The sequence below is a fragment of the Protopterus annectens genome, chromosome 3.part1, assembly GCF_019279795.1.
Source record: "Protopterus annectens isolate FY-2018-M chromosome 3.part1, PAN1.0, whole genome shotgun sequence".
Taxonomy (NCBI): domain Eukaryota; kingdom Metazoa; phylum Chordata; order Ceratodontiformes; family Protopteridae; genus Protopterus; species Protopterus annectens.
Window position 1 is genome coordinate 925680162 of NC_056732.1, and position 20223 is coordinate 925700384.

The window sequence follows — 20223 nt, forward strand, 5'->3', positions numbered from 1 at the left end:
ATAAATATCGTAAAAAATATATGACAATATAAAAATAATGATGATATATACACCCAAGTACACACACCAAAATGTATATAATAAGATATATATAAAATGTAATAGATGTATAAAACAAAAAAATATGTATATATATGAATAATGTAAATCATATCATGTCTCTGAAGGGAATCAGAGTGATATGAACATGTATGTGTACACACATGTACACCTCACACAAAACACACATGGATCACATGCATATGGTCTCAAACACCTATCTATATTTCAAAAAACATTTTAAATTAATATAATCATTGAGGCCAGGCAACCTATCAGCCCCAACAAAAGTTGCCACAATGTCTCCTTGCATTCTAAGACATTGTTTAAATCTCCTCCAAATTCACTAGTGTTGATTTTTTCCAAAACTGAAAATTGAAATTTCTTAAAATCTCTACATGTTAAAGAATGTTTGGCCAAAGAATTAAACTGATCTTTGTTTTTTATAGCCAAATTGTGCTCGTAGATTCTTCTTTTTAGAAGCCTTTTAGTTTTTCCTATGTAATAATGTTCACATGAAACACAATTGGCGATGTAAACAACATAATCGGAATTACAATTGTAATAACTCTTAGACCAAATGATGTAATTAAGAGATTTTATGAATACACTGGTACTGTTACTAATAAATCTACACTGCCTACAGTTATTGCATGCATAAGTACCCCTCTTAATACTGGCTGCTCTTGTCATGTCCTGATACCTATAATGATCTATCTCCAGCATAGATTTTAAATTTTTAACTCTTTTGTAAGTGAAAGTGGGTTTCATCCCTAAAGTACCAACCAAATCTTTATTTCCTAATATCATTTTCCAATTGTTAACGATGATGTCCCTGATGAACCACATTTCATCAACAATCGGTAAAGGGAACGCTAGGTGGTAACTACTGGTATTCTCTAAAACTTTGGAACCAGAACTTAAACCTATCTGACTAGAAAGAAGAATCGGTTTAGCAACCCCCTTCCTTAAAGAAATGACCTCTTTCTCTATTTTTTTAATCCAGTCTAATGCGTAACCTCTATACAAAAATAGTGACCTTAAAAATCCTACTTCACTTTGAAATACATCATCATCAGTGGTGAGCCTACTCAAACGAATTATTTGGCCCTTCACTACTCCTTTTTTCATATGTGTAGGATGTAAACTGTCCTTGTGTAAATACTGGTTCGCAAAAACCTCTCTCCTATATATTTGACTTTTCACTGTGTTATTAACTATATCTATACTAAGGAGGACATCAAGAAAGGGAATGTTATCCCTAAAACCACTCAGTTTGAAGACCAGGAAGTCAGTACTGTGATTCAAATCTGTCACCAGTCAGAAAATTCTTCAAAAGTGCCATTCCACAAAAAAGTAAATCATCTATAAATCTAAAATATGCAAGTGCCCTATTGAAAAGATGATGGGCAGGATTCACGAAGCCTCCGTGTAAGAGTTATAACTCTTACACGGAGGCTGCAGTTAAACGGAGTGATGTCAGCATGCTCTGCATATTCATGAGAGCATGCTGAATCACACCTAAGGCTAACACGGTCCGTGTAAGACAGTAGGGGGCATGTCCGTAGGCCGAGCCCTGTAAGCGGACACGCCCCCAGAAGAGTAAAAGTGCCCAAAGTAAACACCCACGACAGAATCCATGGAAATGTGAATAAACACAACACAACACATGCCCCCACAGACTACGAACATAAAATGTACAAATGAGCATCTCATAAGTTTTTTTTTAAATTGTAAAGATGTTTAACCGTGAGTGCGCTCATTTGTGTGGGCATGCCTGTAGCGCAGCCACAGTTAGCAGTCAGTGGGAAAGCATATAAGAAATAAATATGCAAAATAAGCCATGAAGCAGTAGTGTAGCAGTAGAGATGTTGGCTGAAGAGCAAGCAGTCATGGTTCGAGCCCCCACAACACCAATATTTATTTTTAGCAAAATAAGCACAAAACAAGTCCCTGACAAACATGTACACATAAAATCACATTTTTATGTAAAATGTAATGAAATATCCCATTTATATTGAAGAAATGTGAGGTAACAAAACAATAGAAAATGCCAGATGTGTCCATAGCTGAGCTACAGTTTAACAGGGTGAGTGCATCTGCCCGTCGGTGAGCAGTGGTTTAACTGGTGTAAAATGAGTGCCCGTAGCTGAGCAGTGGTTTAACACGCTGAAACTATGTGCCCCTAGCTGAGCTGAGCGTAATATGCATGCTGATAGCCAAATGAGGCTTAAAGCAGCGTACCCCATTTGTGTGGAGCTGTGCACCGCGCAAACAAGCTAACCGACGGGCAATGTTGAGCAAGCCGTATCAAAACTGCCTTTGCACAGACACACCCCTCAGCTTGTCTAGACAGTCATAAAAAATAAAAAGCAGTGGCCAGGTTCGAACACAGGATACTATACACCACAGTCAAGGTACTGAACCACTAAGCCATGACAGCAGTACCTATAAATGCAATAATAGCAAATATATAGGAATGAATACAAACTGGAGCATGGCAATGCAGGTTTAGTGAAGTTGATACAATTCCAAAATGGCCAATCACAGATATGTGCTGGAAAAACGGCCTATATAAGCCCCATAGGTGGGAATACACAGCATAAATGATTGTAGAACTAACTTGCAGCCAGAATGACAGGAGTAGGTGAGGGTAGTTGCTTTCGAGCACAGAGGTGGGGCATTGAGGAGTCCAGGTACATGGTTTGGCTCCTAGTCCACAATCATGAGGCCCAACTCATGCAGGGCCAGGTCCTGTGGGGAGCATATAGGGCTGAGGCGTGGGACCGGTTGGCTCATGATCTCACCAGTGCCACAGGGATTCCAAGGACTGGTGAGCAGGTCCGTCACCACCATGCGGACCTGAAGAGATGCAAGCAGGACCAATTGAACCTTTGGATCCAGGAGGCCCGGCAAATGCCCAATGCCCCACTACTGAGTAAGTTACATTTAATTATGTATGTAAGAAATTAAACTAGCTGATATTATGGAGATGTGTATTCCAATATTAGTTCATTTATATTACAGCTGCAGGTGTCCGTTCTGTGAACCGCCAGAGCCTATGGCGATAGGCTGGTCTTGATTGCGCCACCAGGCAGGTCAGTAATCCACTCCCAGTAACTGTAAAGAAATATAAAAGTATGACAGTTAGCAAAAGAGTGCAGTGTAGTCACTAAGTAATAAAATGTGCAAGTAACAGTGTAAAAGTGTTTGCAAGTATTGCTTGATTACAAAAGTGTGTTGCAGTCTGTAATCCAAACAGAAAAATGAAAATGTCTGACATAAATTCTGAAATAAAGATGCCCCACCTGTAAGAAAATAGTACACAACCTGCAGCAGGCTGAAAAGTACTGACTTGAAACTGTAGTTTTATTGTCCGTCTTGGGTCTATTCCTGCTTCTTTCCAGCCCCTGCTATCAAGCACGCCTTAACGTGCTTTAGCACGATTTAGCGCGGAGTTGCCACTAGAGCAGCATCGGGCAGCACTGGTTTAACAAGGTTAAACTTTTTCTGGCTCCATAAAGTCTGTTCTTCAATTTTTCCCTTAGAACTGCTCTGTTAGGAACCTAAACAGTTTACACCTTCACTAAAAAGCGCAGCACTTGTTCCTAATTGCTTTTTCTTCTCAAAAAGCTCAGCACTTGTCTTAAAAGCATATCCCTTGTCTTATAAGCATTTTCTTTGCAGGTCAAGCACTCCTATATTATACAAATCCCTCACTTGCAAACCCCCCCCCCAGGAGTGCCCACTTCCCTGCTAAGCCCTCTACTTTTCTGTCTCATACCAACTCATAATTCTTTCTAGCATGTCGAAGGGTCAGATGCTGGCGTCCTCTCCTGCCCAGTTGGTGAATCTGGGAATTCTGAGGCAATGTTACAATTGCCTCATGTACACGGACAACCCTCTCCTCCTCCCACATAACACTAACACTTGCGAGATGCAGCTATTTAGCCAAACTGGAGGCTGAGCTCTCTCAACTCAGGACTGGCAAGACCAGGCAGGAGGAGAAGGCAACTACACACACCACAATACAAGTCTCACATAACACAACCACACCACTGAATCAAACACATAAACACACTAAGACATACTCGGAGGCTCTGAGTAAAAAATTACCTAAACAGCAAAGGCCTCCAAAGCAGACACCCAAGCAACTGCAAACTCAAGACACCACATAAACAACACATAAAAAACAAAATCAGTGTGCAAAGCAGTCCCTGCCCTTAAGGCCAAATACAACACCAAACAGACTTGTCATAGGTGACTCCATAGTCAGACACACTGACGTCCCACTCACCAGGCTGAACAAGGAGAAGGTCATGGTAAGCTGCCTATCGGGCACTAGAATCCGCCACATAACACAAGCACTCAGGTCACTCCACGGCAAGTACAAGTATGACACAGTCATTGTCCATGCTGGTGTGAACGACCTGAGACACCTCCTGGACTACATGAAAAGAGACATAGAGGAGCTCTCTGATTATGTAGCCCAGGCAGGTATGACCATGACCCTGAGCAGTATCCTTCCTTCACCACGAATGATGCCACAATATAGTGACAAGATGATCAGCTTTAACAATTGGCTTAATTTCTGGTGTCATTCAAAGGGGATCCAGTGTCTGTCTGCTTGGGATGACATGCTTGACAAGCCACGCTGCTTCACAAGGGACGGCTTGCACCTGTCACTCCTGGGATTCCGGATATTGGCTAAGGCTCTTGCCACCCCCATAGTGCCTTTTTTAGGCAAGGCTCAAATTCTAAACCTACCACCTAGAAAACAAAACGGAAGAAACTAAGATTAATGCTGCTCAATGCCAGAAGTCTAAATCTCAAAATGCACTTTTCGAGGCCCTTCTCAGTATGGAGAACATCGATGTCTGTGCTGTGACTGAAACCTGGTTCAAGGGTCCTGAGAGCACCCCGGCACTATCAGGTTTTAACTCATATCATGCGTTCCGGCCCCAAAACCTGGACCATACCACAAAAGGAGGGGGTGTATCCATATTCATCAAGGATACCCACACCTCCAGGTTGGTGGCTACGCATGCGAAGCATCGAAACCATCCAGGTGCAATTAACCATAGGCAAAACTGCTCTACAATTTGTAGCATGCTACAGGCCACCCTCTCAAACTCAGGAAACCCACACAGCCTTCCTGAAGACACTGGAGGGTATAAATGTATCACCAAACACCATCCTATTGGGTGACTTCAACTACCCGAATATAGACTGGGAACATTACTCAAGCCCCAACTTTCTAGCCCAAAGGTTCCTGGAGTTCATAAATTCAAATGCCATGGAACAACTAGTCACCATCCCCACAAGAGGAGAAAATATACTAGATCTCATCATCACAAACATGGGGACAAAATGCTCCACACGGAGTATATCCCTCTTTGGTGAGATCAGATCGCAAACTAACCTCACTAGAAATCCACATCCCGCCCCACCCCAAACAAAAGACCACAGTGAAGAACTTCTCTAAAGCAAACTTCACACTACTCAAGACAGGTGTGGTATCCTTCAAGGCCCCCGAGCCAATGGAAACCACAACCCAAGCTGCGGAAGCCCTTACAAATGCCTTCTATGAACACCTTCAGGACTGCATGGATCAGGCAATCCCAAATAAAACCAAGACTCTTTCCACCAAGGGCAAAGGTCCAGTCTGGTGGAACCCAGCCATAAACAAACTTTACAATAAGAGGAGAAAGCTATTACATGATGGAGCAAAATCCCAAAAAGGGAAGGCATCTTTGATCAGTACTAGCAAGAAACTACGATCCCTCATAAAATTATCCAAGGCCAACTTTGAGGAAAAAAATTGCCATAGATTCAAAAGACAATCATAAGGCCTTCTTCAGCTATGTCAGAAACCTGGGTGCAAACTCCCAGATATGCTCAGAATTAGTCCAAAATGATACAAAAATCACTGAACCCACAGACATTGCCAACATACTGGCAGTCAGGTTCAGCGCAAACTTCACCCCTCTCCCCAAAGGAGAGATAACTATCCCAACAGAGTGTAGCCTCCCAGACATCTCAAATGCAGGTGAAAGCTGCTCTCTAAAGCTAAAAACACAGCATCAATGGGACGGATGGTGTCCCGGCTGTGTGCTACATGAACTCAATGAAGAACTAAACCCGCACATTAGGCAGCTGTTTAATCTTAGCCTTACCACAGGATATGTGCCCAAGGAGTGGTGTACGGCAACTGTGGTCCCACTCCACAAAGGCGGTGCCTCTACGGACCCTGGAAATTACCACCCCATAAGCTTAACAAGCCTGGTCTGCAAAGCTATGGAGAGGATCATAATGGAACTCATAAACAAGGACATAGGGGACTTGCAGACCTTGGACCCAACCCAATTTGGCTTTGTCAAGGGCAGATCTTGCCTTTTGAACTTGGTCGACTTCTTCGAAACAGTTACCAAGGCCATTGATGAGGGAAAGGCAGTCCATACAGCCTACCTTGACCTTGCAAAGCTGACACAATACCCCACTCGGGTATCATAGAGAAACTTACCAGCTTAAATGTAAACTCATATGTCACAAGATGGGTTGCAAACTGGCTAAAGGACAGAACCCACAGGGTTAGAGTTGCTGGAGCCATGTCAGACTCAAGCCGGTTACAAGTGGTGTCCCACAGGGCTCAGTCCTTGGCCCCTATTGTTCGGCATCTACTTCTCAGAAGTACAGGCAAACATAGGAGGACTATGGCTGACAAAGTTTGGATTACTGCAAACTGGGTGCCATAGTGGATAGTACATCAGACACAGACATCCTTCAGAGGGGTCTCACGGAAACTGATAGCTGGTGCCAGAGCCATGGCCTGAAGTTAAATGCAAAAAGTGTATAGTCATACCCTTGGGAAAAACAAGGTAACCCCAAGCTACCATATAGGTGGCAACCCACTAAGCACAGAAGAGGTTATCAGGGACCTGGGTACCCAGGTTGACAGTGGCCTCTCGTTTGACACTCACGTTGCTAAAGTGGTTCGAAAGACCTTCTACATTGCCCATCTGATCATGAAGGGATTCACATCCAGATCAAGTGAGGTCATTGTTCCCCTGTACTCTTCACTTATCAGACCAATGATCGAGTACAATGCCCCATTCGGGATGTATCTCACCCGACACCTGCAGCAATTGGAGAGACCCCAAAAGTTCCTCACCAAAAGGATAAAGGGACTCCAAAACCTGTCATATACTGCCAGACTGAAGAAACTCCAACTCTATTCAGTTGCATACCATCTGCTCAGAGGTGACCTGTGCCTGACATACAAGGCCATGATAAACCCAGAATTAATGTACATGCTCCACCTCAAAAAATCCAAATCCACCAGAACCACTAGAGCAAGTGACTTAAACCTTATCACGGATATAAATAGGACATGCTGGAGGGATAGATTTATCACCCAGAGACTCCCCATGCTGTGGAATAAAATCCCGGTCCATGTGAGGCAGAGGACCTCGCTGGCTCTTTTCAAGAGAAATCTTGACCGGTGGATGGGAGATCGTAGGTTTACCCCGGGAATCATCTCTGTGTCACTGCTGGAAAGAGGCACAACAAACTAATGGGCACATTATTTCTAACATAAGGGGTGGCGTAAGCCACATAACTTTGGGCTAGGCTTATAAATGCCTTAGGGCAGGTAGCGTAGTATAAACCTATGAACCTATGAACCTATGAGCTGCAGATGATGATGAAATCACATGTGTGAAATATATCCCTGTTGAAATACTGAAACATGACAGAAGTGAGACTGCTGGAAAGGATTGTAATAACTACAGGTAAAACATGTCAATAAAGCCTAGAAGTAAGTACCATCCTGAATAGTAAAATGAAAACAAGTGATAGAGTATGAGAAAGTGTCATGAATCCAGCAATACAGTAGTAATAACCCCTGAATAAAGTATACTGCAGTCAGTACAGAATGAAATGCATGTGAGAATCAAAACCAAACAGCGAAATCTATTCAAAGTGTTGCTGCATCTGGAATGTGTATTCCAAAATCTGGATATGTTGCCCTCAGTCTGCAATATGCAGATAGTATGATTGTCTGATATACCAAACATCCACACTTGCCTACAGCTATATAAAGCAAATGTAGCAGGATGATGTAGCTGAACAAAGCTAGATATGAATGTGTATGAAGAACAATAAAATGTATATTGATGTTGCAGTAACAGTCCCATCACCAAGTTGAAGTAGTTATCATATAGGAAACTGTAGTTAGAACAGTAGTGTGTATATATGTACAGCTATTAGAAATGTACAGCATATGTATTGGTATTCGAAGGTGTTAATATTATTTTCTTCACCCCACCCTATAACCACATATAACCCATTCCACGTGAAAATGGTATGTGCAATCACAATTAACACCCCTGGACATTTGTCCTGTTGGGTCATATATATTTGCATGTCCGTTGATGCATCTGCCCTGTTCATACATCCAAACCTGATGGCCTGTTGCCATCAATCAACCTTGCATGTTGTTGGACTGTGTATTGCTGTTCAAATTATGCATGTGTTATGCCTGCTGTTCAATGGTGTGAATATCTGGGTGTTTGGTTAATGGGAATACTAATGCATGCTGTTACAACTAATTGTGAATGGTATTATATGTCAATAACCCAAACTGTCATGACATAATGCAAAACATAGGATGACAGGGAAGGCGGGTTCCAGCGGACCCACCTCTCCCACCTCAGCTGGCGAGTGCACCTGGCACTATTGCCCAGTCTGGACCCTCCTCCGGTGGCCCTGTGCCACCTGCAGGTGGAAGCGCTGCAAGGGATGGGGCTCGTCCCCCCTCTGCAAGCGTGGCTGGAGGAGAACCACCACTCACCCTCCGTAGCGTCCGGACTGTGGTGAGTAGGGTGATCTGGGACTCTGTTCTCGAGCCCCTTCTCCAGCTTGAGGCACAGGTGGCACAACTTATGGGCATGCCTGTTGCCCGGCCTACACAGCCCCCAGTACAGCCCCGTCCTGGGCAGTGAAGGAACAGTGGCAACTGCCTATGAGTGGGGATATCAGTTCCACTGTTGCCATCTGTGGGCTCATGGGCTCTGGATATCCAAACCTCCATCCCCGTCAATTGTGTAACCCCCCCCACACGTGTCATACACCGCCCCTGTATGCATCTTGTTTGTGTTGTCTGTTTACCTACCCAACCTACCTCCCCAGCTATACCGACTTCCATCACCTGACATACCACTCTCACCTGAAAAAAAAAAAAAAAAAGGGCACTCTGTACCCACAAAAAAATTACGCCCCAATGCATAGCTGCCCATTCCGCACACATGTCTGCTGGACATGGAAACTATCAATTACAATTTGCTGTACAACAAGTATTATTGTTGTCCTGACACCTCTCTCAGGGGTGGAAGGTTTCAAATGTCACACCAAATTACATACATATGCACAGCTGTTGCTGATGAAGAAATGGGCAGCTATGGGTCTTACCTACATCCCTCCTGCAAATCCCAAGCTTGTTTCCCTACTGTCTTACCCTCTTTGTGACCCCTTTTTCACCACTTTCCTGTCTCCCCATTTTCATTTCTTTCAAAGAAAATAGCATGGGTGTGCGCAAGACTAAGCACGTTTAAGCATTTGTAAGTGGGTGTGCGCGTGTGTGCACAGAGCTAAACGCCAGTGCGCATGCGTGAGCTACGCACAAACCAGCGCTAACCCGGTTACAACTGCTTAAAAGTGCCTTAGTCAATCTGATTGACAGGTCCTGTAGTCAGTTCAAAAGCAAAATAAAATTCCACTGTCAGTCCCGAACCCAGGACCATGGAAACAGTAGTCTGTATGACCTACCACTAAGCCATAACTCTTATACAAGAACATTGTGCTAAAATAAATATAACATGTAATAGTAGGGATGAATGTAAAGGGAATATAGGATGTGTAGTACACAAAGCATGTCATTTAGAATTACTGTCAAAACTACTGGATTCCCATAATAGTAGTGTGTGAACAGAAACAGCCATGCTAGTTGGTAGCTTGTAGGTAATAATGTCAGTTAATGTACATATATAAATGTATGTATATTTATATATATATATATATATATATATATATATATATATATATATAGTTGTAGGTGTCATTGTGCATACACACTTACTACAGGGAACAGGAGAGAGGAATGGAGAAATGTGAATCCACAACACAGCCTGAATCATGAGAGAGATACTAACCTTTACACTCACAGAACAGTGTCCACAGCATACCAGCATGGTCCCCGCCCTTACAATCTGAAAGGGCAATGCCTATCTCACATACCCTTTTATAGCACTGTCCTGAAATCACAGTGAGAACTGCAATCAGTACACAACTGGCTGCATGCAATTAGCAAATGCTGGCTTACAATTGGTGCAGAGGCCATCACATGGACCTATGCAGATACCTACAAAAGCATCCTGTACTAACACTCCACACATGCAATATGTTCATTGCACTGTCTGGAAGCAGACAGAGGGAGAGAGACAGAGACAGACAGCAAAAAAAAAAAAAACACGCTACACACTGTGAGTCTAAGCTGTCAGCAGTGACAGTAGCAGCAGGAAGCAGAAGCAGTGTTAACCAAAAACACTGAAACTTGGACCAAACCAAAAAACTGAATAAATTTAAACCAAAAAACAGCGAAAAGTAGAGTTGACCACAATAAAGGCAATGATAGCTAGCGCTTTCTTCCACTTTTATTTTCCGTGAACTTCTTCTTTGGTGTTCAACAGCGAGGGATTTATCATTGCATAAATGTATACAAATATGCTTTATAGGAACATTTGTGTACAACTATTTTAGTAGTCTATATGCTTATATAGCGTTGTTTTACATTTGAGTAAAAACTATCTGGTTTGTGACAATAGGATAATTCACTGGTTTGCTTTTTAAGTGTGAGGGATGTCTCCACTTAAAGCTTATTAAATACATATATTATTGTTTTGGCTTTACACAACGGGAATATAACCAAATGATGGTTATGTGTAAAAGAAGGAATTATGTGTGGAAGCAAATATATATTGTTTATGATATTTTAAGCTAATTAATGTTATTTACAATTTTAAAAACTGTTGTATCAATTATTGAAAAATAATTAATTCATGACATCATATCCTGTATGTACTCTATAAAAGACACAGGCAAGAGGGGGCTTGTTGTCTTTTTCTGAAGAAGTTCACGGAAAATAAAAGTGGAAGAAAGCGCTAGCTATCATTGCCTTTATTGTGGTCAACTCTACTTTTCGCTGTTTTTTAGTTTAAATAGAAGCAGTGGTAACGCAACCAGCTGCGACAAACACGGGTAATGCAAAGCAGGTTAATAGTCTGCATACTGTGAACCCTCCAAATGTGTCATAGGTCTGTATCTATAGGTATGTCCATGTGATATGGTGTGTGTACGTAGTTCCACCAAAAGGGGATGACTATACATTACATGTCAATCAGTGTTAGGCCATGATCCTGGCAGCAGTTGTCTGTGCGTTGCCCTCAGCATTGGCTGTAGTGACTGTTTTGAAAGGTCAGCCAGGTTCAAAAGGCAGGATCAGCCCATCACAAAGGAAAACTGGCTGGGAACAAGTGTCTGCAGGTACCCGATATCACTGCATATGCATCCCATACTGAATAATTCCATAGCTTAGCAGACCAGGTCAGTTATGCATATGATGTGGTAGTTCCCAGGGTCAGTAGAGGTGCCTCCTTAGTGGTGTGGGACCACTGTTGCTGTATGCCAGTGTCCAGGTACATATCCTGTAGTACGGCCAAGATTAATTATCAGTCTTATATGTGGTTGTATGTCCTCTTGGAGTGCATGTAGCACACATCCAGGGATACCATCAGGTCACAGTGATGCTGTGTGTTCTGCTTTGCTGAGGGCGGCCCTCACCTGGACATGTGAGATGATAGGGAGGTTACATACAGCTGTGATGAGTATTTCAACTGGTGGGGGAGAAGGAGGGGGATACGTGCACTGAACCTGTCTGCAGGAATTTTGCCAATATCTGTGTGTTTGGTGAATGTTAAGTAGGTGTGTATTAACGCAGAGCATATCTGAGGCATTTGGTCCATATGTGTAACATAACTGAAGAAGGCCTTGTGGTTATCCATAGTGTTTGTGGCCATTTCCCTCCCAGAGTAGGCCATGGCCAGTGTTATGAGAGACCGCAGCGTAGTACCAGTGCTGACCACAGATGCCTTCCCTTAATGTGAATCTGCTCTGTCCTGCAGTAGCCTCCTGCTATTGTTATACAATCTGCCTCTGTCTGGGGTCCACCGGACAGGATGCCTAACCTTTGTGCATAGGGTCTGGGTTAGAAATGTGTGTGCAAGTTCCATGCAATCTGTGGGATGTCCGTGGTAAGCATTTGCAAAGGGGTCAGCAGTGTGGCTTGTGGCTTCCACTGGCCCAGTGTGCTGCATGGATACCATCTCAGTCCTAACAAGTGAATAACTGTCTAATCACATACATACCAAAGTAGTCTACTATGCTGGTGGTGGTGGTGGGATATGAATATCCAGGCCGAGTAACTTGTGTCCACATCACACTAGTGGATGGCGTCCCACATACAGTACCTTAGGATGAACCCCCAGAGTGAGGTTGTGCATTGGACCTATCAGCGTGTGCTGACCGATGGGGCATGCTACTATGTTGTGTGGAATGTGGCAGGTATTGTTGCACAGGTGCTGGCTGAGCACTGATATCTAGCCATGTACTTGTGTATCCACCACGAGACACACACATGCAACATATGGGAGTAGTAGTGTATCACTACACATGAGTATCATGTATAGTATGTGTGCCATATATTGCTGACATAGTCTGCTGATATCCTGTTTGTGTTCTCTTCCAGGGAGATGTCGAGTCAGCGTAATCCTGCCTACTCTGCAGCGGAAGATGAGGAGATACACCAGAGCCTGGTGCGGGAGTATGACATACTGTTTTCCTGCACCAGTCAGAATCAGCAGGAGAGGGCTGCACTGTGGCAAGACCTTGTCCGTAGAGTAAATGACATTGGCACGCATAATAGGACATATGAGCAGGTACGACATCACTGCAGTGATTTAATCAGAAATGTCCGTCAGCATGCGTCAGATATCCACAGGCAACAGGTTGCCACAGGAGGTGGAGTGGCCACACATCCCCACCTAACCAGACTGGAGGGGCTACTCCTAAGTGTTGTGGCTTCAGCCCCGGAACAGCAACAGCAATACACCTGCATCATGATGGAGGCTGGATCCACACAGCAGCACGACATGGAGCATGCAGGTAATATGCCATATGTACACTTGACTGCTCTGTACACTGTTAGTTTATGCATGTGTAAGGTGTGTCCATGGTATGTAGCTGTCATCATAATATGTAATTGTGCATGTGTGATATTGGCAATATCAGCAGCTGACATGTGAAAGGCAACTGGTGTACTACTGCACTGTATCATATGCAGTATCAATGGCACAGTTGTGCCCACTGACATTAATCTCATCATTTCTGCAGGTCCCTCTGGGGTTACAACAAGGCAGGCCATCCATGCTGGTGAGTGTGTTTAACAATACCTATAATAGTCCTGATAGTGCTAGTAACACTAGTGTAACTCAGTAGTGCTCTGTGTGTATGCTGCGGGGTGTGCATGTGTGCATGTGTGCAGGTGTGCCTGTGCCCATGTGTGCATGTGTGCAGGTGTGCCTGTGTCCACGTGTGCATGTGTGCATGTGTGCCTGTGTCCACATGTGCATGTGTGCATGTGTGCCTGTGTCCACGTGTGCATGTGTGCATGTGTGCATGTGTACACGTGACCACATGTGCATGTGTGCATGTGTCCATGTGTGCATGTGTCCACGTGTGCATGTGTCCACGTGTGCATGTCTGCATGTGTGCATGTGTGCATGTATGCCTGTGTGCATGTGTGCCTGTGTGCCTGTGTGCATGTGTCCACGTGTGCATGTCTGCATGTGTGCCTGTGTCCATGTGTGCATGTGTGCCTGTGTCCATGTGTGCATGTGTGCATGTGTCCATGTGTGCATGTGTGCATGTGTGCATAAGTGCATCACTGGTAACATTGTGTGGACGCTGTAAACTGTGTTTCCTGTCTTCCTCCCACAGGTTCTGGTGCTGTTCTGGTGTCCTGCAGCAGGGAACCTGAATCTGGTGCCACAGGTACTGGTAATGATGATATCTGTGTAATGGTACAGGAAGGTGTGTCAGGGTCTGCCATTGGTCAGCCAATTGACAGTACACAGCTGTCAACCCCATCATTGTGCACAGTCATCCTGCCAGTACATCCTTTGTCACCATTGTCCCTAGGTGATGGACAGGATACAGTGGGCATTGACCAGGGTAATGTGATACCTATGGCACATGCTTCCTCACACAGCAGCCATGGGCAGGGTCCTGCGATGGTACCACACAGACAGTTGCCCATGGGTTCTCGTCGGAGCATCCGTGGGCGTACTGCCTCTGGCAGACGTGCCCAAAGTGGTCTGTCAACTTCAGCTATGTTTCGGGCTGTCATGCAGGCACAGTCGTGTATGGAAAGGTACAACAGACAGGGTCTGAGGGAGCTGAGAGCATGTCGCACAGCCATGACTGACAGTATGCGTGACATCGCGGATGCTATCCGTAATTTCACCGATGTCATAGACAGACATTGTGGGGACATATTACAGCAGTTCCACAACCAAATGTCCATGAGCCAGGGTAATGGTGGGTGGTTGCGGTGTCGACGTGGCCGTATGCCAGCAACAGCAGCAGCTGGCAGTCGGCGCAGACGACAACAGGCCCGTGGATGCCCCCATAGTGCCAGCAGCAGCCCCAGCAATGCTGGGTCTGTGCTGTCATCGGAATGCCCCAGGAGATCACGTGCACATGGCTCTGGACAGTCCCAACAGGGACCTGTGTCCAGTCAACACACTCCCGCTTCTGATGACAGTACCCAGTCTTCCTTAGTACTGTATACAGTCCGTAGCACCCCTGCCAGGCACAGGTACCATGTCCGTGCCCACAGACACTGATCTGTATGACCTGCCAGGTGCAGTGTGTGGCTGTCCACAAACCCCTGTATATGGCAGCCATGAGGTGGAACTGTGTGCGTGCATAAGCACATGCGAAATGTTAACACCTAGGGTGACCACATACACGCACACACTGCACCAACAGTGCCCCACCCTGTACTGCTGCACCTCACCAACACACATACACACACATGTCAATTGGTGGTATCAGTGGCAGACTCAGGCATACCTAATTCACTCCCTGTGCATATGATGACATTGTGCCACCTCCTGCAATCTCCAACATCATTGCAGGAACAGGTAAACACATTGCTGATGCACAGGGTGACTACATAGAAGTGTATTAGTAGTATCATGTTGGTAACAGTACAGTGTGCTGATATGACTGAGTGTATACCCCTGCATGCCTGATGCAGTAACCGTATGAATGTCCTGAATTGTTATCTGCACCCATAGTATGTACCAAAGTGTAACAGCTGCACATAATTGCATGCCGGTGGTAAGGATGTCAACAGATAGCCGCATACATGGGTAGCACAGGGGGGAAGCTAATGTAAGTAGTGATATGCAATGGTGGACATGTACAGTAAAGCTGTCAAGTTGCCCCCAACGACTATGCAATGTGGATGTTTTCGCATGTTGATATGTGTGCAGTACCAATGTAATCCAAATCACAATTAACTATGACATAATATCAGTTCTACCATGGGCATCTGCGCTGTGTATTCCTGGGTACATGTTGATAGTGCCCACATATTTGCATTGTTACTTACTGTTAGTGTTACCCCTTCTTTGTTGTACAATGAACTACTTCCAGCCCTGCTTACTGTAGCTTTGTTTGCAAGCATGTTCGCTTGGGGTTCCCTGGAACACTGCTTACACCTGCAATGCAGAGTTACAGTGCTTCTGTGGACTCCTAGTGACATCTGCATAGTGTACGATACGTATGTCAAGTTTACACATGACAGAACATCACTGTCCGTCCTGTTCGCATGTGCGTTGCCTGTGACACATTGCACATGTCTTACCTGGCATTTACCCACGTGTGCAGTCATATATGCCAGTGCTATGAAACAGTAGCAGTACACCCACACATACACACCTTCAGTATGTTGTTCCCCATTGGCCCTATGTGTTGGTACTCACCATGGCAATCACACTACTAGGGTAGCATGTGCAAAGGTAACCTATGAATCACCTCTATGGTCCAGTTGTGGTTTATGTGAGTCATGTGGCAATGTCACAGCTGCCACATGTATGCAGTCAGCCATCACCCTTGGCCAGAAACGTACAACACATGTGTGGGATGCCACCACATAGCCAATCTGGGGACTGAGCTCTCTGAACCCAGTAATGCCATACCCTGTCAGGTGGCATGTCATATTACAGTGACTACACTACAAGTCAGACATAGACACGCACTGACAGCATGCTGAACACACTGGAGCATACGTGGGGACTCAGAATAGCATCCTGCCTGAGCATCACACACCTCCACAGCTGGCACACAGGCATATGTTCCATCAGAACAGAGCACATGTCACACATGGCACACACATCCCGTGTGCCACACACTCACAGCCTGCAGGGCTACACAACACACCTGCTACAGATGTGTCAGGTACCTGTCTTGGGTGCTGCACTGGGGTCCCGCTCAACTGGCTGTATCTGGTGAAGGTCACAGTGATATGCCTCAGGGGCACTACGGTCCACCACAGAACACATGCATACAGGTCAGTCAGAGGCATGGGCACATATGACTCACTCATTGACCATGCCACTATGGATGACCTGAGACATACCTCCCTGGACTACATGATAGGGAACATAGAATGGATCTCTCAGCATGTGGCATGGGCCAGTATGAGCCTGATCTTGGTTGCCAACATACCCTCACGAGGTATGCTACCACTATATGTAAGAAGGATGTTGTATGTCTGCATTCTGCTCAGTCTCCAATGTCATTCATAGGGTATCCGCTGGCTGTCAACGTGTGCTTACATGCTAGGGAAGCCACAATGATGTGCAAGGGTCAGCTTGCATGTGACACCCATGGCCCGATGTATATTGGCGAAGCTCCTTGATACACACATACTGCCTTATGCTACAGGACACGGATTACATAGCCACCTCCGTGGGTATCACACAGGTTAGGACACTAACAGTGCTGCTACACAACACCAGCAGTGTACACCGCAAGATGCATGCACTGGACACTGTCCTCAGCACGGTGAACTGCAATGTCTGTGCAGTACCAGAGTCCTGATTCATGGCTCACAGGTGCAACCCATCACTGCCAGGTTATGCCTCATACCATGCCTGTCCTCCCCTACACATGTAACACACATGGACAGGGGGGTGGTATCCCAAGGCACCACAGATACACACACCTCCAGGTTGTTGGCACAGCACAAAGCATCAGAGCCTAATCATGTGCAGCTAACAGTGTGTCGGACTGCCATCTGGTTCATAGCCTGGCACATACAACCCTCCCATACACAGGAAAACCACCTATCCTCTATAACAACACTGGCAATATGACAGTCTCAAGAACTGTCTTTATATGGCTGGACTGCATCCAGCCAAACATTGTGCGTGAGCATTACTGTAGCTACAACACACTAGTTGAAGGGTTCACAGCATGTGGTCACTGAATTGCAGTGGAATGACATGTTACCACTCCCACAACAGGTGGGAACATGCAGCACCTCTACATCGACTACATGTACACTATATGGCCCAGACCAGATGTGTATCCCCTGCTGTAGGTATTTTACCATATACACTCACACTGTATAGACACATACCGTGTGCGGCCCCTGCACAGTAAGACACAGTCATATTGTTATACATTCCAAAAAACATTTATCCACTCGAGGCATGTGTCAGAAATGGTAACTACTGCAGGTCACAGGTATTTATGTGTATGTGTCACACACATACATCATGTGTGCAATGCCATTGCTGGTTTAGGCAATGGCATGCATTGTTATGCACAAAGACCCACACAAGGTCATAATGTGTGACATAACCACACGTGGCAGTTGTGGGTTACCAAAACATACCTATCTGTACTCTGACAATGGCAATAGACCCAGTAGCAGAGCGCACTATTGGCATTACTGGTCAAGTAGCCCTGTTTGGCTGTGCTGATAGTGTGGTGACATCCCCACTGTTTACTGGGGGAATATGCAGCATCTGGTCTATTGTAGTACTTGCCAAAAGGATCCGTTCTCTCACACTTGCATTTACACACACCCTACTATCCCCACACACACTTGCCCTTTGTAGGATTCATACCCCTACCTAACTAGGTCACAACACGTGAGAGCGACGCATTAGCAAAGCGCACTATTCAGATTACTAGATGGTTCTTCGTCTCTGGCTGTACTTATAGGGTGCTGACATCTTCAGTGTTTTGAAAGGGTAATGTGCATCGGGTATTGTGGTCTCCTGATTGCTAAAGCTAACATGTTTTTCATACAGAAATGCACACACACAAACTTCCCACATCCAAACACACACACACTTGCTGGTTTCAAACCCCTACCTAAATATGTTATGGCACTTGAGTGACACTGTAGCAGATTGTGCTATTCTGATTACTGGCAGATGTCTCTTCTCCAGCTGTATGTATTGGGTGCTGTCATTATCACTGTTTGGAAAGGGTAGTGTGATCTCCTGATTTCAAAAAAGCACATGTTTTTCATACAGAATTGCGCACACACAGAGTCGCCACATCCAAACACACACACATGCCATTTACAGGTTTCAAACTCCTACCTAACTACATTATGACACTTGGGAGAGACGCATTAGCAGAATGTGCTATTCGAATTTCTGGGAAGCTTTTCTTCTCCTGCTGTACTTATAGGGTGCTGACATCATCCGTGCTGAGATAGGGGAATGTGCATCCTGTAGAGTGCTTTCACAGATGCCAAAAGGGACATCTCCCTCACACAGACTTGTGCACACACTAACCCCCTCGACACACACTGAGTATTTGCAGGATTCAAACCCCTACCTAACTATGTTATGACACTCCAGACGGACGGATTAGCGGAGCGTGTAATTAGCATTACTGGAAGGTTTCCCTTCTCCTGCTGTACTTAGAGGGTGCTGACATCATCAGTGTTTAGAAAGGAGAATGTGCATCCTGTAGTGTGTTCTCCTAGTTGCCAAAAGGGATATTTCTTTCATACAGACTTGAACACACACTAACCCCCTCCCCACACACTGAGTATTTGCAGGATTCAAACCCCTACCTAACTATGTTATGACACTCAAGACAGGCGCATTAGCGGAGCACGCTATTCGCATTACTGGGAGGTTTCTCTTCTCCTGCCGTACTTATAGGGTGCTGACATCATCAGTGTTTAGAAAGGGGAATGTGCATCCTGTAGTGTGTTCTCCTAGTTGCCAAAAGAGATATTTCCTTCATACAGACTTGCATACACACTAACCCCCTCCACGTACACTGAGCATTTGCAGGAGTCAAACCCCTATCTAACTATGTTTTGACACTCGAGACGGACACATTAGCAGAGAGCGCCATTCGCGTTACTGGGAAGTTTCCCTTCTCCTGCTGTACTTATAGGGTGCTGACATCATCAGTGTTTAGAAAGGGGAATGTACATCCTGTAGTGTGTTTTCCCAGTTGCCAAAAGGGACATTTCCCTCTCACACACACAAACCTCACTCATCCAGCCCCACACACACACACACACACACAGAGCATTTACAGGATTCAAACCCCTACCTAACTATATTATGACACTTGAGGGAGACGCATTAGCAGAGAGCACTATCCGAATTACTGGGCATCTGTTCTGCACCTGCAGTATTTATAGGGTGCTGACATCTTTATTTCTACAGAGGTATGTACATGTAGTACTACCTGTCAGGTGGGGAATAGCATATATATGCATTTGCAGCCACCTACGTCAGGGTCAGATATGCACATCGCACTGGCAGGTTATGTTCTATACCATGCTTTGTGACCACAGGACCTGTAACACACAACACAACCAGTCCAGAACACCACACCCACATCCAGGACACACACTTAGCTTCCTGGGAACAGTGCGGGATATGCAGGTGTTCACATACACCATTCAGTTGTTAACATCAGGTACAGGCATATTGTGTGTGAGAACTACTCAGGCCT